The sequence below is a fragment of the Schistocerca americana genome, chromosome X (genome assembly GCF_021461395.2).
Source record: "Schistocerca americana isolate TAMUIC-IGC-003095 chromosome X, iqSchAmer2.1, whole genome shotgun sequence".
Classification (NCBI taxonomy): Eukaryota; Metazoa; Arthropoda; class Insecta; order Orthoptera; family Acrididae; genus Schistocerca; species Schistocerca americana.
The window spans coordinates 490,356,834-490,384,200 of NC_060130.1; the positions used below are offsets into that span (position 1 = coordinate 490,356,834).

At 42.2% G+C, this 27,367-nt stretch overlaps 1 protein-coding gene across 3 annotated transcripts in view; it reads right to left on the minus strand.

The window, feature by feature from the left end:
* LOC124555022 (1-acyl-sn-glycerol-3-phosphate acyltransferase alpha-like) overlaps positions 1–27,367 on the minus strand; it is a 747,916-nt gene that overhangs the window by 107,766 nt on the left and 612,783 nt on the right. For all 3 annotated transcript variants that reach the window (XM_047128767.1, XM_047128769.1, XM_047128768.1), the window contains one exon: positions 21,812–21,855. The gene's annotated coding sequence lies outside the window, so the exon portion shown is untranslated. The remainder of the gene's footprint in view (positions 1–21,811; positions 21,856–27,367) is intronic.

A 27,367-nucleotide genomic window follows, 5' to 3' on the forward strand; every position in this document is an offset into this window, starting at 1 on the left:
GAATACGTTCTGAGGCATCAAGGGCTCATCAATTTAGTATTGGAGGGAAGCGCGGAGGGTAAAATCGGAGACGGAGACCAAGGCATGAATACACTAAACAGATTCAGAACGATGTAGGTTGCAGTACATCAAACCAATCTCTGGACTGAAGACAACAGCAATAACAACAACAACAACAACAACAACAACAACAAGGAACCCACAACAGAAACCTATATTGATCATTATGTTGTCCATGATTGTGTTCTAGCATGGTGAAACTCCAGACTTTCCCAGCTGTAGTCGTGTCCAACAACTGTCACTCCTTTCTCCCATCTACAACCTCAGGGTGCAGCCCCCTTGCAGTTCCATGTAACAATACATAATGCCTTAAATTAGTTACCCAATAAATTAACACAAATTTTAAATAAACGTATTTGCATACACTATTACCCTATAAATACATAATACGTAATGTTTTGTTTTGATTTTATAAACAATGCCACACTTTACATCCTACGATGAGAGTGGTTTACCGTTGTTTCTGTTTTGATCACAGCTGTATGCAATGTTTACATAAAGCTCGGGAATTGCCCTTCATACTCTTTTTAGCTCGGTGATGGCTCTGTTACTACGCACCCGCTTCATTAATGACTCGCGCCGCTACCCGGCGTCTCCTGCTATGCTCTTTAAATCTTACATATGGACACTTACAACTACGATTAACAGATACATTGAGAGAATCTTTTAGAATCTTCCTTCAAGCATAATGCACAAACACTCATTTACCAAATTGTTGCTTCATTCCACTGTACGAGGTATCACTTCGTCTGTATTTGGGTGTCTTTGTTGCTACAAACCGTACTAGTGGAACTCTATTCGTGTAATGACTGTATTTTCTACAGACTTTCACATACGAGCATTGTGTGACTTTGTAATCCGTAGGGGCTAATTATTTTATTCTTAGCTAGATCTTTATTCTATCTTCCTTTCATATTTGAATCCATTTTGTGACTTTACTCTCTATTTTCATATTACGTTGCCTTCTATTTAAACCTTACTTACTACGTTTACGTCTTTTTGAGATTTTCATTTCAGTGTCGTGCCTTACGTCGACAATATGACTACTCCTTTGTACTTTATAAAACAGTTGTCGGAAACCACTTCGCCAATAAATACTGCTTAATGGCCGACTTACACATCATCTTTTGCCTTTCCTCCCTCACTCTTCATAAATGACTGACCGATTTTTCTGTCACATAATCTGTAACTCTCCATTTACTCCGATCTGTTTGCATATGTTCCTGCAAATGTCTGTTTTTCACTCGTGCTATGCAGATGTTTATTCTGCTGGGTCACTTTGTTTGTGTCATAGCGTCACTCTTTGTTATTGCATTCAGTGGGTGGAAATCTTAACCTTGATAGTGAAGGTTGTTAAAGAAGACAGATATAGTGCTGAATGAATGAAGGGAAAGAACACCAGGAAAAAATGATGTGTGTTGTCGGTTAACTCGGGCACCTGGCAATCGCCAGTTACCTAGCAATACGAAGAACGTTATTGCCCCCTGAGGTTTAGCAGTCATAATACTTTTTTATGTCCAAGATGTTGTAGACTCTTTTACTTCCTGTTTTAATATTGGCTACCTCCGCTGCATTGCGTTGCTCTATACTAACGATTTTGTATGTTCCTTCGTGTATCTCAGAGAATTTTTTGATCTCTGAGTTTACTTTCGAAGATCTATGGCTTGACCTGATCAGTACCAATTCTTCTACTTGTCAAGTCCTTTTCTTAACCTGCTTCTTGTGTTTATTCTTTCTTTTAGCTACTTCTTCTCTGACCCTAGCGAAGGCTAATTCCCTCTGAAATACCGCCTCTCTGTGGGTAAGTTACTTACTGTCTGTTCGGTTACACTAAGTACCTTTTCACCATTTAACATTTCTTGTTGTGCTATTTCCGCGGTAGAATGCGGCAATTCATTCATAATTCTCTCAAATTCTTCCACGTAATTTACCCACTCATGATGTTTTCTAGAGCAGTATGTTTTAAGAAGCCTATTTAGTTCTCTCATGACTTTCACTCATACTTGACTGAGGATGGTATTTTGATATTTATATAGGTTTTATATCCACATCCCTCAACATATTGTCCCAATATTCTGACATAAATTATGGTCTATTGCCACAGATGATCCCATCTGGTTTACCTACCTTCATTATGTAGGCATCCTTGATTTTATTTGAAACCGACTTACCTGTAGCCTTTCCCCGTGCATACAGTTTTACATGTTTCGAGAACATATCCAACAGAACGAAAAGATATTTGTACCCTCTCCGTGAGGTGGGAAGGGAACCATAGAGATTAACATATACCTTTCCAAGTATTTTTGTTGGGATTGTGCTATGCATTTCCGCTTTGCTGCTAGAGTTTAACACTTCTGTTTTCTGACACACATCACATTGCCTTTTATATTTTCTGCACCCTCTTTCCTAAATTACTAAAATAGCACCCTTCCTTAACTCTGACCGCAAATTTCTTGGCAGCAAAATTAGCATATGTGAAATGTATGACCCAAACGAGCCTCTGAATTTCATGTTCTGGCCAACAGACCTCCCACTGCTGTTTTTCTGGGTCTGTTCTAGATACAATAGACCTTTATTTATGACATAGTACTTCCTCACCTTATCATTCGCTTTCCTACTCCAGTCAGCTTTTATCATTTAAATAGTGTCATCCCCATTCTCTTCCCTCCTTATTTTTTAATATGCTCTTTTTCTTTCTTCGTGTTTTACCTTTTTTAGGTATAGTATGGAGACTTCTTTTCTCCCTGAATCATTAAAATCGGCTTTATCTATACCCAAAGGCAATCTGGTCTATGCATGAACAACTGTATTGCTTTCCTTTGGTAAGTATTCTATTCTGAAATCATACTGCTGAAGCGCTCAAACCCATATCGTTAATCTGTTATGACTTAGCCTACAATTAATCAGGAATGGCAGTGTCTTGTGGTCTTTAAGCACTTTTACTTTCCTCCCCATGACATAGTATCTGAATTTCTTAAACACCCACACCACTACTAGCATTTCCTTTTCTGTTACCGAATATGTTCTCTCCCATTTGTTTAGTACTCGACTCGCAAAGCCTATTGACTTTCTTCCACTGTAGTTCCGTTTTCTATGAACGAAAAAGATGTGCTCCAACACATATTCTGAGCTGTCAGTAAAGGTGCAAAAAGGTACATTTATGTCAGGATGTGACAAAACAATACTATTAAATAAATCATCCTCTATTTTTTAAAATTCTTGTTCGCACTCGTGGGTCCAGATCCATGCGGCATTCTTCTTCGTTAAATGAGTATGGCTTTCGCATTAAGTGCTTGGTTGTTCGCAAATTTGCGATGGAATCCGATTAAACGGAAGAAGACTTTAATGTGCTTTTAGTTCTTAGGTCCTGGACAGTTTCTTATAGCACTTAACTCTTCTAGGTCTGGTTTGATACCCCCAGCCGATATATTATACCCTAGAAATTTAATTTTCTCTTTTCCAAATTAGGATTTGTCCAAATTTACACCAATATTACTCTTCTCAAATTTAGATAAGATAAGATTCAACATGTCATTGTGTTCCATCTTTTTGCAGCAATCTACACCCCAAGATCGTTGAATAGCTGCTCTCCCAGCACCTTATCTAACATACATATAAAAGCAACTGTCGAGATCTTTAAGCCAGATAACAATACTCTAAATTGGTAACTTCGTCCCCCATAGACAAACTAAAGTAAATTTTCTACAGTTTTGTACTAGTGGAACCTGCCAGAAGCTGGCGGTCAAGTCTATACTGGTTAATATCTTGACGCCATTGAACTTCTGTGCAAGCTCCTCTAGTGCCTCAGGCCTAGCTTCTGTGGTAAAATGACTGCGTTTAAGGCTCTGGCATCCAAAATTATATGCACTGAGCCATCTTTCTTTGGCACAATTACAAGGGAACTGCAATAATTATTCTGAGATTGCTGGATAGTTCGCCATTCAATCATTTTCTTCATTTCTTTATCTAATGCTTCTCTCTTGGCCACGGAGTGGAATACAGTTTAAACCTAAACGGATCATGTGGTTTTACCTGGAAACCATATTCAAAATCCTTCATGTTGAAAATGGTTTTTCATGCTGTAGTAGTGTTTTTTTTCCCAACTTGCGTTCCTCTTCCTCAATTAATCAATTAATACTTGCGACTTCTTCCTTGATTATAACCTCTATACTTACGTCTTCATCTAGGGCCATCCCCACGTACAAACACATGCTTTCTTCTGGTTCATAGTTCCAGTGCTTCTGTTCATTTATAATCTGTACTTTTGCGTTATTACCTTTATTGTGTGTGGCCTCATTTCCACGAAATTTAAGTACCTGTTGCTCCTGTTCTTCTCTTATCCTCATTACACCTTCTGAAAAATCCAGCATTACCCTATTAGCAATTAACCAATCTGTCCTCAAAACTAAATTGATGCAAAGTCCGTGAACAATCACAGCATTCACTGAGAATGTTCTACTCTGCATATTAAATCTGCTTCTTTATCCTTTTACTTCTAGACCCACACACTCTAACCACTTTAACTTCCTGTACTGGTAACTATGGGACATCTGTATCCTTCTAATTGCTAGAGACAGCACTAATTTCGCTACCCGAATCTAGGATCACGGTTGTTTTCATGTTTTGTGTTTCAGTTTCAATTGCTGGTTGGTAAACTTCCTTTAATTCCTGCCTATCTACTTCCATGAGCGCATTTTTTACTCCATCCTGTTCGTCACACCCTAAGAATCTTACTAATGATCCATTACATTCGGACGTTCACAACTGGACCAGATCCGAACCATCGATTACTTTTCCGGTTCTGTACGATTCCTGCCTCTTTCAGGAGCATGTTCCCTATTTTGATTAATATGATATTCCCTGTTTCCACGATAATAACCTGCTCTTTTCGTAACCCTTTGAAATGTGCCTCTCCCTCTTCTGGACGGGATGGGACTGTGACGTGGTTGTCTGTTTTCCTTCCAGTCACCCCGTTCGTCATTTCGATTCGTACCTCTGTTATGGCTTTGCTCGCTGTCATTACGGCTGTCTGTCCGCTACCTGTTCTTTCTCCAGCCGTCCGATAGTTGCCTGTGGCCGGACAGCGCGTCTAATTGTTCTAGCACATGCATTAGGTAACTTACATCACTTTTATTTACATTGATTTACTTCTGTTGCACTGATACTGGGAATTTAAGTATAATAATTTCTATTAGGTCAGATTCTCTTAATGTGTCGGTTAAGTATCACTTCTTTCACAGCAATGTTGGAAACATTCTTTATGGTTGCCACCATTCATAAAGTTTCTGCCCTCAAAAATATCATTTATAACACTGTGCTAGTAGACCAGTCTTGATTAAAAAATTCTTGCACAAATTCTTCATACGTTTTACATGTGTTACTCGCCCCTGTTCCCCATGATATTGCTTCTTCTTCTAACCTACTGGCCACGAATTTGATTTTTTGTTGTTTTGTCAAGTTTTCAGGAATGATGTCATCAAACTGCTTAATGAAGGCTACTGGGTGTATAGTTCCCTTACTAGAGAAATGATGGAATTCATACACATTAGCGTAATTTGCTACGTCATTTACATGAACAACACCTTTCTTTCTTTCCTGTTTACAATAAATTTATACTTTTTGTTTAACTTTATTTTCTATTTTGTCTTGCATCTCAGACTATAGGTTTTGCTCTATTTCTCTCTGTTTGCCCTGAATCACAGCTGTGTTGCCTTTACAAGAGGATTCTACATGTGAAATATTACAATTAAGTATTTCAAGGTCATTTTTGATAGCTTTGATTTACTCCTGTCTTACATTACTAATTTATTTAACTATTGTTTCTGTTAGCCCGTTTTGATCCTACAAATCCTTATTTAATTTTTTGATTCCATGTTCAACCCTCTGATTTATCTCTGATTTAAAAGCTTCTAATTTTTTATCCCATTCTTTTGTTGCATCATCTGTTTTCCTGCAACATCCCTCAGTTTTAGCTTTAAGATTTGTACTATTTCGTTCCAAAGCATTGAACTTGGCGTTAAGTTGAGCTCTTCCTACATTAATTTCCTTCAACCGCTCCTTATTTTCTTTATATGCTGTTCTTAATTCCTCCTTATTTTCGTTCCTTGCTTTTCTTAAGTCCTTCTTATTTTCTTTCTGTTCTTGCAAAATTAATTTTAGCATAGACCTTATATCCCGATCGTCATCCTGAGTTGGCAAAGTGTCAGCTGATGCCGTGCCATGACTTTATGTTCATAAACCATCCGTTGGCCCATTAATAATGTCGACGTCACAGTAATTTTCTGTAGCATCGTCACTCCAACGAATTATTTCATTTTGACTATGCACTTCACATCCTGGGTATACGTTTCCATTGTTTCCCACTAGGTTCACATTTTCACTATCTCTACACTCCCAGTGAAAGCATTCATGGTTATGAAACTTCCTGGCAGATTAAAACTGTGTGCCCGACCGAGACTCGAACTCGGGACCTTTGCCTTTCGCGGGCAAGTGCTCTACCATCTGAGCTACCGAAGCACGACTCACGCCCGGTACTCACAGCTTTACTTCTGCCAGTATCTCGTCTCCTACCTTCCAAAGTAAAGCTGTGAGTACCGGGCGTGAGTCGTGCTTCGGTAGCTCAGATGGTAGAGCACTTGCCCGCGAAAGGCAAAGGTCCCGAGTTCGAGTCTCGGTCGGGCACACAGTTTTAATCTGCCAGGAAGTTTCATATCAGCGCACACTCCGCTGCAGAGTGAAAATCTCATTCTGGAAACATTCATGGTTACTTCAGAATTCTCAGTGAGATTACCATTAGTTATTGAATTCACTATTTCGGATTCATCACAAAAAATTTTGAGTATTCGTTTTCACATGGATTATTTGTGACTAAATTTGACATACCATTAAACCCATGTCCGAATTCACCACCATTTATTTGTATGTGACCCACCGGATCGTCACAACTACTGTGAGACTAAACTCCTCTACTTCTACTTACACTAATCGACGTACTGCCGCTGATTCTCGTAGCTGTGGGCTGCACCGCTGGCTGACACGCCACTTTGGTGGTGTGTTCAAGTTGATACTTCAAACATGCCCTGCGCTGCACCTGTTGTCTGCGGCTGCCTCGTGCTGATCTGCACGCTGCGCTGTTTCGTAGCATGAAGAATCTTGAAGTGCTGATTTATATCGTAATCCCATGGACCGCGCACACAACGTTAAAATTCATTCTCGTAGAACTCCCACTTTCTGATTTACAGCGATACCACTTTCAATGTAACGGAAAATTTGATCTTCAGGCATCAATTATTCAACTGAAGTTCTAAAACAGTTCAAACACAATTCCAAGTCTAATTGCAACAGTTCTTATACAGGTCTCTGGTCATTTACAGTTCACACGAATCACAGTCCTTCCACAGTTCACAGTTCCAAAGGATTTCGACTTCAAAGATTTCCCCACAAGGGATGCCATGTACGACAAGTGGAAAAGAGAGCGAGAGATAGTGAGAAATATTGCGAGAGGGATTTTCGTTAGTATGATAAATCCCTTCCCTCAAAAATGTCCTCCCTTCATGCCTCATTCACAGATGATGTGTCACTGATCACATTTGTACTACGATTGCATTACTCGCGAGGTACCTAGTGGTGAGTGGAATGCATAAGTTCTGAATAATGTCCACCAACCTGTAGTCTTCTATAGTAGTTGTCCCGTGCGCAGGAAACTGCACATAGGTCGTGAATACATTGTCTTGAGGCTTTAATAAACTCTTTGCGAGGAATTGGTATTGTATAAATAATTAAATTTTCAATTACTTCGTTTATACGGGATGCCACCCGCCTTTTATTAGCAGAATACGAGAAACTGCACAATTATAATCAATATTATGAATCACAAAAACTTTCACTCTTCACACTATCACAGAGAATATACAAAATAATGAAATGCGTGTCTGCGTAATTACTATCAAACTATTCTTAATCCAGGGTGTATACGTGGATAAGGAAAAAAAATTCCCGGATTTTTCCCGGTTAAAAATACACTTTCTCCCGGGCGAAAGTACAATTTTTCTATGTTAGTGACAGTATACTCTTCCTCGGCACTGTAAAACTCATCAATCCTTTGAATGTTTATTGTTTTATATACCGACGTAGAATTTCCCAGCACTTTCGAAAATGAATCTCAGGGGGAAAACACCTTTGATGTGCAGCAACATGTACGCTGCATATTTTCGTATTACGAAGGTATAAATTTGAATTCCACCAAACACCGCATAGCACTTCCCAAAGCACTGAAATCGAGATTGCGATACACTTTTGTAAGCGTGATCTCGCCAGCTGATGACAGCATAGGACACGTGATGTAATCAGCCAATAGCAATATCACTCTTAAGTATCGCGAACACACAAATAACGGAAGTTAATGGTTTAAATAAACATACATAGCACTCACATATAGCATTGGTCTCGAAGCTTAATAAGCTGGAAGAGAAGCTAAGTTTCCAAATATAATGTTGATCATTTTTGCGCGTGTTACACTTTAAGATACATCACACAAATGTACCAGTAAAATTTTTAATAACGACGTAAATGTCTGATCTTCTGGACTCTAAATTCTTCTAAATGGTCGTCCTGAAAGAGTTGACTTTTAAATGAGAGTGAAATGCTTTGTGATTTAAGAAATTCATTGTACATTCTCGCATATAGTTCATCTTCCGTATAAGTAAATCTGCGTTGAATGTAGCGCTTTTCAAAACACCATTCGCAATATTTTCCCGCGACCTGTTAGACATAGGTTCGGTTCAGCAGTTGCAACAGAGCGCCAGATAATAGGTGTCATCGCGCTTTCACAGCAACGATGACGCAGGAAGCCCTTATGTTCGTACGTGCAAAACATTAAAAGATCTTACGTTGTGTCATAAAAGGAACAAGACAAAAGAGGATACTTCAAAAGCGTCGGAATTTCATAAACCATACTAAAATGCATAATTCGGCTTCAAATGCACAATCGTATGTAAATTTTCTTGGAGTAAGCACTCCGTCTTCAGGCCACAAGTGGCCCCTCGGGACCATCCGACCGCCGTGTCATCCTCAGCTGAGGATGCGGATAGGAGCTGCGTGTGGTCAGCACACCGCTCTCCCGGTCGTTATGATGGTTTTCTTTGACCGGAGCCACTACTATTCGGTCGAGTAGCTCCTCAATTGGCATCACGAGGCTGAGTGCACCCCGAAAAATGGCAACAGCACATGGCGGCCGGATGGTCACCCATCCAAGTGCCGGCCACGGCCGACAGCGCTTAACTTCGGTGATCGCACGGGAACCGGCGTATCCACTGCGAAAAGGCCGTTGCCCAAATTTTCTTGAAGTACCAGTACTATTTTATCTCATGTTTGGTTCAATATGGCATAATGCCATACATGCACTTGAAATGCAGCGAAAAGTTGCATCTAGCCAATAGTTTGAAATCAAACACTTCGTTTCAAATAAATTGACTGTCTCAGCAGAAAAGATGAATAAAAACCGGCAAAAATAACTTCATTGTTCTGTAAGGCGATAAATGCTTGACTGTCAGAAAGGTGGAAATAAAATCTGAAACTAAAAGCATATTTTATCCTTCCGTAATTATGTGAACTATTTTAATTAATTTGATAGCTCACTGCCACAAAAATCCGTTTTGTTATTGTTTAGCGTGAGAGCAATAAACGAAGAGGAAACAACAAAATCACTGAACGTGAACACAGTTCAGGTCACGTCACGACGACCCACTTCCCCACCACAACTCATACTGCTCTGTGCATCAGCCCCAGATTTACTATATTTTCGAATCGGGGCAATATTAAGAAGTGGCGCCCAGCCACACTTCTGTAACCAGAAGCGGGAGAAGGTACGAGGTGCATTCAAGTTCTAAGGCCTCAGATTTTTTTTCTCCAGACTGGAAAGAGATAGAAACATGCGCATTGTTTTAAAATGAGGCCGCGTTCATTGTCAATACGTCCCAGAGATGGCAGCACCGTACGGCAGAAGGAATTTTACCGCCAGCGGCGAGAATGAGAACTGTTTTAAATACTTAAAATGGCGATGTTTTCCTTACTTGAACAGCGTGCAATCATTCGTTTTCTGAATTTGCGTGGTGTGAAACCAATTGAAATTCATTGACAGTTGAAGGAGACATGTGGTGATGGAGTTATGGATGTGTCGAAAGTGCGTTCGTGGGTGCGACAGTTTAATGAAGGCAGAACATCGTGTGACAACAAACCGAAACAACCTCGGGCTCGCACAAGCCGGTCTGACGACATGATCGAGAAAGTGGAGAGAATTGTTTTGGGGGATCGCTGAATGACTGCTGAACAGATCGCCTCCAGAGTTGGCATTTCTGTGAGTTCTGTGCACACAATCCTGCATGACGACCAGAAAATGCGAAAAGTGTCATCCAGGTGGTTGCCACGAATGCTGACGGACAACCACATGGCTGCCCGTGTGGCATGTTGCCAAGCAATGTTGACGCGCAATGACAGCATGAATGGGACTTTCTTTTCGTCGGTTGTGGCAATGGATGAGACGTGGATGCCATTTTTCAATCCAGAAACAAAGCGCCAGTCAGCTCAATGGAAACACACAGATTCACCGCCACCAAAAAAATTTCGGGTAACCGCCAGTGCTGAAAAAATGATGGTGCCCATGTTCTGGGACAGCGAGGGCGTAATCCTTACCCATTGCGTTCCACAGGGCACTACGGTAATAGGTGCATCCTATGAAAATGTTTTGAAGAACAAATTCCTTCCTGCACTGCAACAAAAACGTCCGGGAAGGGCTGCGCGTGTGCTGTTTCACGAAGACAACGCACCCGCACATCGAGCCGACATTACGCAACAGTTTCTTCGTGATAACAACTTTGAAGTGATTCCTCATGCTCCCTACTCACCTGACCTGGCTCCTAGTGACTTCTGGCTTTTTCCAACAATGAAAGACACTCTCCATGGCCGCACATTCAACAGCCGTGCTGCTATTGCCTCAGCGATTTTCCAGTGGTCAAAACAGACTCCTAATGAAGCCTTCGCCGCCGCCATGGAATCATGGCGTCAGCGTTGTGAAAAATGTGTACGTCTGCAGGGCGATTACGTCGAGAAGTAACGCCAGTTTCATCGATTTTGGGTGAGTAGTTAATTAGAAAAAAAATCGGAGGCTGTAGAACTTGAATGCACCTCTTACTACTCATACGCGACTCAACTGTGAATGCGCAAGATCCCGCCTGCAACTGCTCAAACGAATCTAATTTAAACAGTTATCACGTCACGCTTATCGGAGGCAATTTGTTGTTATAAAGCATTGCATAGTCTTCCTAAAGCGTTTGATAGACTTTGCTGTTGGTAGACGCTCGTATGAGCACTGTTTTGTTGTATACAGCTCATTTCCTTTGTAACTTTTTTATTTTCGTTTTTTTTTCTCTCGTTCATGTTTTGTTGCTGCGCCATTATTCTGCAGTAGCGGGACGCAGTAATGTCTTTTGTTAGAATATTGGTTCTTACCAGTCAAAATCACAAAAATTTAACTGAAAACTAAAACAAAGAAAAATTCCCGGAATTCTAAACAACTCCCGGGTTTTTCCCGGTTTTCTCCCAGATGAAAAAATTCCCGGGTTTTTCCCGGATCTCCCGGTTGTCCCGGGTCGTATACACCCTGTAATCACTCCAAATAATTAGAGATTGCTAATTAAGTTCTTAACCGATACCGACCAAGGCAGGCAACGTGTCTGTCCTCCGAGCCTGCCGAACCAGCTATAATCTTATAGCCGATCCACTTCACTCTGCTATCCACGTTAGGTGCGATCCGAAGATCTCCGAAATGCTTTGTCTGCCTTTTGGTTTAGCAATTACTTTTTATTCTTCAGGTAACTAACAACTTTGAAATAATGGAATGATAGCCTGCTATTAAGGGACACCTTTGTATGAAATTCACGTAAAATCACTGTTTAGTTTTCCTAATATTAATAACTGAAGATTATCCTTTTGGCGCGCACCTTCCGAACGCAACAGCCAATCGTGGAGGAAGACCACAATTTAGGCTGTCTTTCTCACGATACCCGTAACGAACAAACCATCTTCCCACTGCTGCCTTCTGAACTGTTCTAAGAAGAGCTTCTTGTAGCGGGTCAGTTGCTCCGGATGTGTGATTATAATGGAGAACAAAAGATCAAATAAAAGGATTTTCGAATACTTAAATAACAAAAAGAACAAAAATCATGGGATCAAAAACATTTAAAAAGACTTTGGGAAGATTAATATAACCCAGAAAAGTATTTAAAAAACAGAAAAAATCCGGATTCAAAATAAAATAAACTAAAAGGTCTTCAAGAGAAAGAGAAGAAACGCATAAAAATGTTCAAAAACGGCAGCATGGTGAAAGAATGAATAAAACATGGAAGGTTAGGAAGCACCTTGCTCGAAAGAACAGTTCCTTTTAATTATTTTACATAGTCCATGTTTAGCCACAGCCGACACAAGAAGAAGAAGAAGAAGAACAAGAAGCTGGCGAAAGGAGGCACGCGAAAAGGAATACAGACTTCTAAAAATGAGATTGATAGAAACTGCAAAATGGCAAAGGAGAAATGGCTAGAGGTGGAACGAAGACTTGGGGAATCATGTATGACAAACTGTGGGATAGATAGATGCCGTCTACAGGAAAATTAAATAGATTTGTGGAGAAAAAAGCGCGAATGGCGAGCCAATACGAATCAAAGAAGGGAACGCTGAATTGTGGAGTATATACAAAGGCTACAGAAGGGAAAAAAACGGCCTTGCCGCAATGGATACACCGGTTCCCGTCAGATCACCAAAGTTAAGCGCTGTCGGGTATGGCCGGCACTTGGATGGGTGCCCATCCAGGCTGCCATGCCCTGTTGCCGTTTTTTGGGGCGCACTCAGCCTCGTGACGCCAACTGAGGAGCTACTCGACCGAATAAGTAGCGGCTCCGGTCGCAGAAAACCATCGTAACGACCGGGAGAGCGGTGTGCTGACCACACGCCCCTCCTATTTGCATCCTCAGCTGAGGATGACACGGCGGTCAGATGGTCCCGATGAGCCACTTGTTGCCTGAAGACGGAGTGCTACTGAAGGGAAGTAACTTGTAAGCAATAGACGAAAATGAGATGGGGTTTCGATACTGCGAGAGTAATTTGACAGGGGACTGCAAGACCTAAGTCTAGGGCCCTGGAGTAGACGACATTCCCTCAGAACTAACGAGGTCCTTGGGAGAACCAGCGATGAGAAAACTATTCCATGTGGTGTGCAATATAGAAAGGGCGATCAAAAAGTTCCCGTTTGAGAGCGTTGCTGCAGCGTATATGTAACGTGGCGCGACTCCGATGCCGGTCTACAGGATGATCAGAAACTGTCTGAAAAGCTTTTAAGGTTGATGTAGTGTAGGTTGCGCTGAGAAATAATTGGTGAAAAAATTCGATTACTTTGCGTCATTTCCGAGTTAATTAGCACAGACGTTCCCCAATCAGGCCGTTGTGCGCGCAAATTAAAGCAGCCCGTCAGGTGAAAGCGTCAGTTGATCTCATAGCGTAGATGATGGCGCACGAGGCAGCACAGCCTTTGGCTCGGGTTCCGTACCATGTCCGATTTTCGTATAGCTCTCGTGTTCGGTTTTAGGAAACCAAACGAAGGACAAGAATGGCGACACCATGTCTGGTGGGCAGCTTCAATGCCCATTAACTCGGAAACGGTGCTATGAATCTATTTTTTTCTGGACAGCTATTTCTCAGCACAACATATCCTACAACGCCCTTACAAGAATTTCACACTATTTCTGACCACCATGCATAAGCACCAATATGTAGCAAGAGATTAGTGTGGCATTCGTGTCTTTCCAACGTGCGTCCTGTAAATGCAGAAACATGATCTACAGCGACGTTATTACGAAATGCGTCCAAACAGGACCAATGTGCGTTAATTCTTTTCTTGTCTGTCAAAGAACGAACACCGGTAGACATCCATCACAGAATGAAGAATATGTATGGAGCGGCATGTCTGATGGAAACCACCGATGTGGTGAAGGAGGAGCAGGAGGAGGAGATCAGTGTTAAACGTCCCGTCGTCAATGAGGTCATTCGAGACGAAGCACAGGCTCATATTAGGGAAGGATGGGGAAGGAAATTGGCAGTGCCCTCGCAAAAGAGAATCCCGAAATTTGGCTGAAGCAATTTCGGGAAATGGCAGAAAACCTAAATCAGGATGGCAGGTGTGAACAGTCGACCTCCAGAATACGAGTCCAGTGTGGTAACCAACCAATGTGCAATGGTGCGCCAAGTTCTGTGCTCGTCTCGATACGACATAGGAAGCTGGTCGATCTGTGAGATATCAGAAGTTACGCAAACTCAAGTGGGAGACACTCGAATACCCGCCCTATAGTCCTGATGTCTCCCCATGCGATTAATACGACTTCGGTCTCTTAAGAAAGGCATTGAAGATTCAACGATTCCTGTCGGACGAGGTCGTGAAGCACGCAGTTACGAACTTCTTCATGTAGCAGGACTCTGTGTTTTAAAAAACGAGTATCTTCAACCTGGTGCGTCAGTTGGATGATTGCCTCAGCGCTCACGGTGACTTTGCCTGATAGGCATACCAATCCTGGCCTCCGTAAGGAAACTTTGTGATTTCCCGTATATGAGACAGTCGTAATACCCTCAGACTTCAAGAAGAATATGATGATGATACTGATTAAAAAAAAGAAAAAAAAAGAAAGCAGGTGCTGAAGGGCGTATTACCAAATCATCAGCCTAGAAAGTCAACTTGCAAAATAACGAATTACTCACAGAAGACTGGATACACTGGCATAAGCCGACCTCGGGGAATATCAGTTTGTGTGCTTCAGTCTGGAACCGCGCTGCTGCTACGGTCGCAGGTTCGAATCCTGCTTCGGGCATGGATGTGTGTGATGTCCTTAGGTTAGTTAGGTTTAAGTAGTTCTAAATTTTGGGGACTGATGACCTCCGATGTTAAGTCCCATAGTGCTTAGAGCCATTTGAACCATTTTTTGTGTTCCGCAGGAAAGTAGAAACACATGAGATAATCTCAGAAAATAGGTCTATGAAGGACAAACCTCCCTTCATAGCATTTCTAAATTTAAAAAAAGCTTTCGACAATGTTGACTGGGTTGTATATTTTGAAATAATGAGACAGCAGAAATAAAATAAAAGGTACGACAGGTTATCTAACACTCACACAGAAATCAAACTGCAGTTGTACGAGGGCGTAATTTCTCCCCGATGTTATTCAATCTGTACACTGTAGAAGCTGTGAATGAAACCAAACAGAAATATGGAAAGGAGCCTGAAGTTCAGTAAAGCGATTACAACTTTGAGGTTGAAGGGGAGCTTTATTTACATAATCATTGAGAGAGAGAGAGAGAGAGAGAGAGAGAGACCTTCTGCCTTCTGTAGGGCAACGGTATAACGGAATCAGACCGAGAATTTTGGAAAACGATCATGCAACCGAAAGAGCAGGGAACAAGGAATGATAGGGAGACCAACAGTGTCCAAACATAATTAATGCAGACCAGATAACTGAATTAAACTATTTGCATCATCTGGGTCCGCTGCGTCGTGTATGTCTTATAAGGACATTATTATATTACGCAAGGAGACAAAAGACGCTGCTGAGTTTGATAATATTGTTTATTACTATACGCTTATTTCGGCGTGATCGCCATCTTCAGATTACCTGTGAAAACTGCATAGTTTGGTACAATATTTCAAATTTTTAAGTAGATAAGTTAACCTATTACAGGATTGTGTTTTGCTACGTACATCAGATGGTCTTGATATCCATATGACATCGATGACTCAGTTGCTGTAAAACAGTAGTTCCTTTGGTGCTGTTGTAGCTGTAGTATATGTTAAACTTTTTGCTGGAGCAGTTATTTATTTAGTTGTCGAATTGTTGAGGTTTATTTCATAAAGACGGTTCGTGCAGCTGTATTGACAGTTGAGTCAACTATGCTACACAGTTACAGGCTGTTTGCTCCTTTGGTATTCTGTAGGTCATACCTTTGTTCTCATCAGCTATATAACATTGCTTGTATAATTCGTGTCTATGTGGTTCTACTGTCATGTAATACAATCCTGTTGTTTTTATGCAAATGGTTATCTTATGTAGTGTTTTGGTGCGCCAGGTTTGTGACAGTTTCACGATGTTGTTTTCGTAAATGTTACCACGAAATTAAAAGTACCGACCGCTATGATGGCGGTCAGTACCACCTTCCTGCTTGTGACGCGTTTCTGCTATCCCCTCCGATTTAAATAATGAATACCGCTTTTACAGCGACATTTGTTTACAATATGACGTGAATCATGGAGAGTGGCCCTAAGGCAACTATCTTTCGGCGACGACCTGTTAAAAAGACGTTTTATCACCTGAGGATGCGTCTTCTAGTGGCGCGAAACCGGTAGGGACTTTTAATAAAAAGTATTCTACAGCCAGTGCGGATTATTTCTTTCGAAATTCAGTTAATTGATACATCAGAAAGACACGCATTGGGATCTTGACTCATGACGGTTCTCTGGCGGACCCAATAAGCACTTTCAATATACTACAAGAAATTTATCACCCGTGCCCGTAATCTGCATACACAGAGCATAATTTACACAATAGAAGTAACGTAAATGAATGAGGGAGTGAACACATGTTCATCGTCAGGAACATTTATAGGAGGCGATATTCATGAACACTTATTACACAGTGCGATCTACAATCAAACAACAGGAAAAGCACCATAATCTCAAATACCGGAGTGATTTTCATTACTGTGACGGCTACGAGAAAAGGCTCTATTCTCACTGATGACTTGTAACCTCCGAAATCAATCCACGCGAGGAAGGATTAAACAAATGGCGTAAAAAATAATCTTTAAAATCGGATAATTCCATCAAACTGGCGGAAAGGATATACGAACGGATATTCATTAAGCGGGGAGCAGTATTATGGAACGCGCTAAACTACATTTATTCGATATGCGGCGTACAACATGTGCTTGCAGACTAAGCGCAGGAGGACGACTAGATTCGAGATCATCTTCCATAGTAAAACGAGTCCACAAATATCAAATTGCTCTGAGCACTATCGGACTTAACATCTGAGGTCATCAGTCCCCTAGAACGTAGAACTACTTAAACCTAACTAACCTAAGGACATCACACATATCCATGCCCGAGGCAGGATTCGAACCTGCGACCGTAGCAGTCGCGCGGTTCCGGACTGAAGCGCCTAGAACCGCACGGCCACCGCGGCCGGCTCCACAAATATCGCTGCACACACTACTACAAGTGAAAACAAGGGGCATGAATTTCTGTGATAGAAGGGAACAGAGGCAAAGCAACCTACTTGCAGAAGAAGCCTACCACGAATATTCCAAATCATTAGTGACAAGCTACTTTATTTGATGTGGCATTTCACAAAAAAGAGAAAGAAAAGAGAGTAGATTTCACCAACCAACTGTATGACAAGTACTCAAATAAACGAGTGAACAGTAATTGAATATTCCTACTCTGTACGCAGAATTTCAAACATTTGGTGGAACACGAATAATTAAAAACCCGAATTCTAGATAAATTCGACTCTTGCTGATTAGTACCGAAATATGAACGTGCAGCACTGTAAATTTACCAAAACAGCGGAACAGGGAGACATAATCCTGGAATAAAAATAGTTAGACCAAGCTAAGCCAGACTAAATACGTCAACGCCTGAAGCCTGAAGATAATGGAGAGAGAACTACTTACCTCTGAATATGCGCTGGAAGTGTCGCGAGCGAGGGGAGACAGGTCACATATCCTAATACGCAGCTAGACAAGCTTTCTGAGTCCTACACAGTGGTAATCACCCTTGCAAACATTGTGGTTCCCCTCAAAGTTCGTAGTATGTTCTTACGGACTCACTGCTTTCCAACTGCGGGAAGAAGACTAGTACACGAGGGGGTGAACAAGAGACAACTCTGTGGCAATTTTTGGAAATTCTTACACATTCATTCATGGCAAACGCGCCATCAGGGTGGCTTTCCCACACATACACACACGTAAGGCGGCAAGGATCTGTATGATATTTAGGTAAAACTGGATACTAACTCTTTTACAAAGGACATTTCTATTGAGCAAGCTATCGGGGCTTGATCAATAGTATAAAGGGCAATCAAAGAGTTTCCGTTCAAAGGCCGTACAGTCGAGAATCCGTATGCCAATTAAGCAAAACCGCCACGAGCACTGCGGCAATCATCCACTGACACATCAGGTTGGCCGGCCGCGGTGGTCTAGCGGTTCTAGGCGCTCAGTCCGGAACCGCGCGACTGCTACGGTCGCAGGTTCGAATCCTGCCTCGGGCATGGATGTGTGTGACGTCCTTAGGTTAGTTAGGTTTAAGTAGTTCTAAGTGCTAGGGGACTGATGACCACAGATGTTAAGTCCCATAGTGCTCAGAGCCATTTGAACCATTTTTGAACATCAGGTTGAAGATGTCAGTTTAGTAAAATGAAATTACAATGAAATACATACCCCTAGCTGCATACAGGCGTTGATATAAGTCAACGGGAGACCCACATTCCCAAATTATTGTCCCCCACTGTACTCATAGCGCACCTGCCCATTACAGTCATTACTCGCGGCTTTTTGCCAATTCCCGTACGAGATCAGACACTGTGCATCCGCACAGAAGATGGTGAAATGGCTGGTGAGCCTTATATATATAAGGCTCACCGGCCATTTGACCATCTTCCTCTGTTTGTTATCTACAACTTGGAATAGACATTTTCTTGAGATATTTAGCATTTTTTACGCATACGTGTCATTTTTATTATCAGCGACATACGGAACAAAGCACAACATATGTATAGTGGGTGGACTACTTGAGGAACTGTAATCTACACCGCGTTGATGCTGCTAACTGAGGAAAAGTAATTGTTGATAACTTGTATAATCAGTATCAGAGACTACAAAACTGTGATAATTATGATGATCTTTTGACAATAATTTAGTTTCGTGACTGAAACAGAATCGAATCTTTTAGTTTTTACCCCTCTGAAAATTAAATTTCATTCCTCAGATGGCAATTACCCACATATTGGGAACCACTGTTCTAGAAGCAGTGAGAGTTTTGGCGCCGGCCGTTATGCGGGGCGCGGGAAGTCATTCTGGCTGTAGCGAGCGAAGTTATAAGACGAAACGATGGAGCGAGTGCCTAATTAGGATGATTATAGCGGCAATGATTGTCACTGCGAAATAAACAGAAAGCCTGTGTGAAAGTGCTTGTTAGTATGAAAGAGTTAGGGCAGATAGGGAATATAAGTTTGATGTTGTTGTTGTTGTTGTGGTCTTCAGTCCTGAGACTGGTTTGATGCAGCTCTCCATGCTACTCTATCCTGTGCAAGCTTCTTCATGTCCCAGTGCCTATTGCAACCTACATCCTTCTGAATCTGCTTAGTGTATTCATCTCTTGGTCTCCCGCTACGACTTTTACCCTCCACGCTGCCCTCCAATACTAAATTGGTGATCCCTTGATGCCTCAGAACATGTCCTACCAACCGATCCCTCCTTCTGGTCAAGTTGTGCCATAAACTCCTCCCCAATCCTATTCAGTACCTCCTCATTAGTTATGTGATCTACCCATCTAATCTTCAGCATTCTTCTGTAGCACCACATTTCGAAAGCTTCTATTCTCTTCTTGTCCATACTATTTACCGTCCATGTTTCACTTCCATACATGGCTACACTCCATACAAATACTTTCAGAAATGACTTCCTGACACTTAAATCTATACTCGATGTTAACAAATTTCTCTTCTTCAGAAACGCTTTCCTTGCCATTGCCAGTCTACATTTTATATCCTCTCTACTTCGACCATCATAAGTTATTTTGCTCCCCAAATAGCAAAACTCCTTTACTACTGTAAGTGTCTCATTTCCTAATCTAATACCCTCAACATCACCCGACTTAATTCGACTACATTCCATTATCCTCGTTTTGCTTTTGTTGATGTTCATCTTATATCCTCCCTTCAAGACACCATCCATTCCGTTCAACTGCTCTTCCAAGTCCTTTGCTGTCTCTGACAGAATAACAATGTCATCGGCGAACCTCAAAGTTTTTATTTCTTCTCCATGGATTTTAATACCTACTCCGAATTTTTCTTTTGTTTCCTTTACTGCTTGCTCAATGTACAGATTGAATAACATCGGGGAGAGGCTACAACCCTGTCTTACTCCCTTCCCAACCACTGCTTCCCTTTCATGTCCCTCGACTCTTATGACTGCCATCTGGTTTCTGTACAAATTGTAAATAGTCTTTCGCTCCCTGTATTTTACTCCTGCCACCTGTAGAATTTGAAAGAGAGTATTCCAGTCAACATTGTCAAAAGCTTTCTCTATGTCTACAAACGCTAGAAACGTAGGTTTGCCTTTCCTTAATATTTCTTCTAAGTTAAGTCGTAAGGTCAGTATTGCCTCACGTTTTCCAGTATTTCTACGGAATCCAAACTGATCTTCCCCGAGGTCAGCTTCTACTAGTTTTTCCATTTGTCTGTAAAGAATTCGTGTTAGTATTTTGCAGCTGTGGCTTATTAAACTGATTGTTCGGTAATTCTCACATCTGTCAACACCTGCTTTCTTTGGGATTGGAATTATTATATTCTTCTTGAAGTCTGAGGGTATTTCGCCTGTTTCATACATCTTGCTCACCAGATGGTAGAGTTTGATATTATTTGCTTTAATAATAAAAAGGTCGAGTTTCAATATTCAGTATTCGTCTTAGTTACCTATTCACGTTAATGATAATTGCTTGGAAAGAAATAGAGATATTTGTTCAGGAGGGGCACAGGAGTGAAAGGATATGTGGCACTCGAAACACGGTCAGAGATAATTAGTTAGGCTCATGTTCCTGGGTGTAAGATTCCCCGTTTAGCTGTCGTACTGAACTTTAGTCCGTTTGCCTAATATAGGACAGACAGCTTTTTCTTGCAAGAAGTAAAGGAAATTATTAAAATGACAGGGGGAGGTGGAGGGCGGTTCTTACACATTGCACTTAAATAAAATTTATGTCTTCAACGTGTTTCCATACTCAGAGACCACTTCGGATTTTTCTGGTGTGGAAATATCTGGATCGCGACAAGTCAAGCCCGCAGATTAGACAGTAAAATGGTAAGAACAACTGATGCACTACGCCAAGGCCACAATTTTACCTATTTACTTGGCACGCGGCAACATCTAGTAACTGCGGTGAAATGCAGAGGATCGAAGAGACTGGCGGTTCACCCTCAATGGAACGTATAAATAGGCGGAAATATCCATTACTTCCGGATTACACTATTGGAGATATATCACTAGAAACTGTTCAAAAACGGTTCAAATGGCTCTAAGCAGTATGGGACTTAACTTCTGAGGTCATCAGTCCCCTAGACTACTTAAATCTAACTAACCTACGGACATCACACACATCCATGCCCGAGGCAGGATTCGAACCTGCGAAAGCAGCAGCAGCGCGGTTCCGGACTGAAGCGTCTAGAACCGCTCGGCCACAGCAGCCGGCACTAGAAACTGCAACGACCGTAAAACATATGGGAGTAATCGTACGGAGCGACTCAAAATGGAATAACCACATAAAAATAGTTGTATGAAAAGCAGATCTCAGGCTTAGATTCAATGGAAGAATCCCAATGTAGATAATTATTGAATATTCTGTGTGATGTGTATTAGTATTTTAGATTTATTGACACTATGTTACTGCTTACCTTCGTATAAGACGCTTTCAGCTATCTGCTTACGGAGGAATATCCTGGAACAAAAGAGCGCGTGTCAGATATTTATCATATTCATGAGGAATATTTGATGATAATAAACACTGAGCGTTACTGTAGTGGCAGATGTGCTTGATGGCAGTGAAATTTCCGAAAAACAACGGGCGTTATCGCGTAGCGTTGGTAATTGGTAATCCGATTACAGGAAAGGTCACGCGATGTGCATAACTCGCTGACCTCTTCGTGACTGACAGGCAGCGCTCCCCCCCAATCCCTCCAGCCACCATTCCTGCTGAAGCTAAAACGTGCGTTCGCTAGCGAGCGGTAATTTCGCTGCATCATACTCTCCAACGGGCCATCTGTGTCGTGACATCACAATTCACTCTCTTCGGTCTCATCCCTCACTGGATTAGTGCCTATCACGGTCTGTCAGATCCATTTTCGATTTGATGGATCGTGCAGGCTCCATGAAAAATGACAAAAACTAAAACAAACGCATTCTAATACTACTTCACGTTTCGCATCAGGTATATGACTTCCCTGATACGTACAGAAGGGACGGAATGCTTTGTGCTTGCTGGTTGAAGGGTAGAAGAGAGGAGGAGGAGGAGGAGGAGGAGGAGGAGGTGGGATGAAGGGAAGCGATGTCGGAAATAAAGAGGAAGAGATGGCGGAACAGATATAGCTGTGATAGCAGCGGTGCAAATTTTGATCGCTTTCAAACTATTACATGACGATTTTGTATGCTACCGCAGAAGCGCTGCAATGAATTTCCATAATTTCATTAAGACGGCATGCGGATCAAAACCTTTGAAGGTTGGGTCACATTACGCCAGTAATTTGGTCACGTGATGAATCATTTTGTATTGGTAGTTAACTGTCGACTGCTGTGGAGTGTGGACTGCACGATGATGAGAGCGAAGGACGAATCAAGCAATACATCTTACAGCAAAGCATATCCTGTAACAAGCCTGTGGAAGACATTAAACACCTAATACAGAGAAAATGGGTACAAAAATTGTTCTCCAAGAAACCTGCATCAAGCATTACGTGTGCTTCTTACAGAACTCGCAGTTAATGACCAAAAAAATTCCTTGACGCGCTGAGAATGTAGGAAAGTTGCCTGATTTTTCTGTTCGAGAGTGTAATGTCACTTATCTAAGCAGTAACTAAACTGTAAGCTGTGTTGTACTTTCTTGTTACTAGCTACAGTTTCAGAACCTTAACACACATCTTTCGACTAGTGAAATCAACTGTTCCTGTTTTCGTTCGAGAAGTTCGTCATACTTAAAAATTAAAGTGCCGAAGGTCTTCATCAGGAAACTGAATGAGAAATAATCTCGTTCAGCTTTATGTTCAAAAATGTTCAAATGTGTGTGAAATCTTATGGGATTTAACTGCTAAGGTCATCAGCCTCTAAGCTTACACACTACTTAATCTAAATTACCCTAATGACAAACACACACACCCACGTCCGAGGAAGGACTCGAACCTCCGCCGGGACCAGCCGCAGAGTCCATGACTGCAGCGCCTTGGACCGCTGGGCTAATCCCGCGCGGCCAGCTTTATGTATTCACTTTAATAGCACATGACAAACATAATTTAACATAAGACAATATTATACAACATACTGCGAAAATTAAAGTATATCAAGAAGAGACATGTTGGATATCGACCATAAAGGTTGTGGTCTTCAGTCAGAGGACTGATTTTGCCGAATAATGTAAAAATTTTACACCATGACAATAAAGGTCAAACGTTAAATGTTGTAGAAGAAACTCAGATAATTCATTGTAAGAATCGTCTCGCACAACACAGATTACATGATCAGACTTAATTGAAACATCGCAATCTTCTCACAAATTTCGACTTCCTAAATAGGAAGCCGGCCGGTGTGGCCGTGCGGTTAAAGGCGCTTCAGTCTGGAACCGCGTGACCGCTACGGTCGCAGGTTCGAATCCTGCCTCGGGCATGGATGTGTGTGATGTCCTTAGGTTAGTTAGGTTTAAGTAGTTCTAAGTTCTAGGGGACTGATGACCACAGAAGTTAAGTCCCATAGTGCTCAGAGCCATTTGAACCAGCCATTCCTAAATAGGATTACTTAGTTTTATTGATATTTTAGCATTACAATGCTATATTTTTTATGTTACATATTTTCGCCCCATTTCCTGTTTCCTTCTGTTTTTCCCGCACTTACATATGGTTTACTTCCCTTTCATTATCATCCAGTCACTTTTTCTTCATTATCACCCAGTCACTTTTTCTATTTTCCTCCAGGCCTCTCTCTTCTTCACATCCCTTTTACATTTCTTACCTCGTTTAACAAAACGTTTACATCCTTATTCTAAGGCGACATTACTGGTTGTGTTTCATGTCTTTTATTTTCTATAAAGATTATTTCGTGTTCCAGGTTGGATTATATTTTGCCATCCCCGTATTAATCAGCTATGTAAGGACGCTACCGAACTTTCTCCGTCGCGGTCATTCGCAGCATTCGTTGTTTGTGGTATGCTTCGCGTGGTGTCACTTACTTCCTGATCTGTGCGCGCTGGTCTTTCCGGTCGTTTTCTTGTCTCCGCGAGCTCAGTGTAGCACCGGCTCTCGCCTGCATTTGTTGCGGGTACGTGACTGCTGCGTTTAACATTCTGTTAAGGTCCTTAATATCTCGCTTCTTCTATTTTCAGCGTGTTATGCTTAGTCTGTTTCCCTCTATCTGTTCTCACCTAATCTATTCTTATTGACTATTAATGCTCTATTTTTATTTTAGGTTTTCGTTTTTATCGTGGTTTTTATTTGATTTTTTTTCTGCCGGCATACCACCGTATTCTACTGTCACACGAGTCTATTCTGCATTATGTTGCTCCCCCAGCGGTGAGTTTATCTATCACACTCATCATTTTTCAGAAAAATGGTTCAAATGGCTCTGAGCACTATGGGACTTAACATCTTAGGTCATCAGTCCCCTAGAACTTAGAACTACTTAAACCTAACTAACCTAAGGACATCACACACATCCATGCCCGAGGCAGGATTCGAACCTGCGACCGTAGCGGTCGCGCGGTTCCAGACTGAAGCGTCTAGAACCGCTCGGCTACTCCGGCCGGCCATACTCATCATTTTCTTTGGGCCTTTGTCCCGCTCCATCGCGGGGTCGGCCTTGCTCCTTGGATGTGGCGTTGTTAGTGTCAGACGGTGGCCGGATGCCCCTCCTGTCGCCACCCCGAACCCCCAGGAATGAATTAGTGTACCCCAGCTGTCTGCATCTAGTGTACGCCATGAAATAGTGCGAATGTTTTCAAATATCTGCGAGTCGTGTACTGAGGCAGAACGAGGGGACCAGCCCTGTATTCGCCTAGCGGCATGTGGAAAACCGCCTAAAAACCACATCCACGCTGGCCAGCATACCTGCCCTCGTCGTTAATCCGCCGTTAATCCGCCAGGTGGATTCCATCCGGGACCGGCGCGCCAGCCGGCCGCGGTGGCCGTGCGGTTCTAGGCGCTTCAGTCCGGAACCGCGGGACTGCTACGGTCGCAGGTTCGAATCCTGCCTCGGGCATGGATGTGTGTGATGTCCTTAGGTTAGTTAGGTTTAAGTAGTTCTAAGTTCTAGGGGACTGATGACCTAAGATGTTAAGTCCCATAGTGCTCAGAGCCATTTGAACCATTTTTGAACCGGCGCGCCCACCCGAGTCCAGGAAGCAGGGCATTAACGCTCTCGGCTACCCTGGCGGGTAGTTTATGCAATTATGCTCCAGTTTTATTAATTACTTTCATTTTAATTCCACATTTTTAGACCCTATTAGTTCTCTTGACGATCTCTTGCTATCTGAGGTGGTGGACTCTATCGTTCTGCGGATTTTAATACCTTACAACCATTCCTTCGACGAACGTTTTAGTTTGATACGACTAAGAATGTTGTTTCGTTCATTTAACCCTGCTCTGGACTTCATACGAATAAACTGCGAGTACTCGTATCCGTTATTTACCACATCCTTTTTCTAACTTGGTGTATAGATAATATTCCTCATTTTATTGTTCCCCCATTTTTCCACCCAGATGGATATCTGAGAACGCAGCTATCAGCTGCAATGCCGGTCGTTTCAATAAAGCATCATTTAACGGCTGTTGCGATTTTTCACTTATCAATTGGAATTTCACGCAGGTCTCTCGCTTCCGCGACACTGCTGCTCGCGTTGGACGGGATCGCACGACAGATACGCTATTCAGGAATCGATGGAATCAGAACAGACATAGCGGCATCCGGTATTCCAACGACACACACGCCCCAACCGCCGAAGAGGGCAAACATTACGTTCTCTCTGCAGTGCCGTAGCGTACTGTCACGTTAATTACATTTAGTCTAGAAATGGTTTGTAAGACACGTATTCACACGGACAGTGCGACGACGTATGGAGCTCCATAGACTGACAGCAAAGCGGCCATTGTTATGGACACGATGTTGCACTGCCTATGTTACTCTGGTTGCGATGCAAAGTTCCTTTGGACATGCATGCATGAATTCGCAATTGCGAATAAGGACTACAGTCAGCTGTAGAATGGAATGACCACAATGAAATTTTGTGCCGGACCGGGACTCGAACCCGGATTTCCCGCTTATCGTCTTACCATTTGGCTATCCGTGCACGACTCACGGCCAGACTCAAACTTCCATGTGTCGTCAACCTTGTGTCTACAACCTGTACTCGTACATCCATTATGCATATCGTACAGGTCAGACATGCGTGTCGAAAGAACTTTGCATCGTAGTCAGAAAACACAGTCACTGCAATATCGTATTTAGCTGCCGATCCCGGGCAAGTGCCTTTCAAATACAACGTCTAACTGGTACGGAAATATACGTAATGGATGTACGAGTACAGGTCGTAGACGCATGGTTGACAACATATGGAAGTTTTTGTCTGACCGTGAGTCGTGCACTGATAGCCAAATGATACCGGCATGGTAGCTCAGCGTGTTCGGTCAGAGAACTGACTGCTTCTCTGTAATAAAAATTGAGCGAAAGGATCAATAACAAACTTCCACGAATGTCATGTCACTTTCGCTACGATCAAATACAACGAGCAATAATGAACAAAATGCAAAAAAAAAAAATGAAAATAAAAAAAATGGTAAGGCGATCGCTCGCGTTGAGCGGGAAACCCGGGTTCGAGTCCCGGTCCAGCACAAATTTTCGCTGTCGTCGTTCCATTCCACAGCTGGTGGTAGTCCTTATTCGCAACTGCGAATTCATTTCTACATCTACATCTACATTTATACTCTCCCAAGTCACCCAACGGTGTGTGGTGGAGGGCACTTTACTTGCCACTGTCATTACCTCCTTTTTCTGTTCCAGTCGCGTATGGTTCGCGGGAAGAACGACTGTCTGAAAGTCTCCGTGCGCCCTCGAATCTCTCTAATTTTACATTCGTGATCTCCTCGGGAGGTATAAGTAGGGGGAAGCAATATATTCGATATCTCATCCAGAAACGCACCCTCTCGAAACCTGGGGAGCAAGCTACACCGCGATGCAGAGCGTCTCTCTTGCAGAGT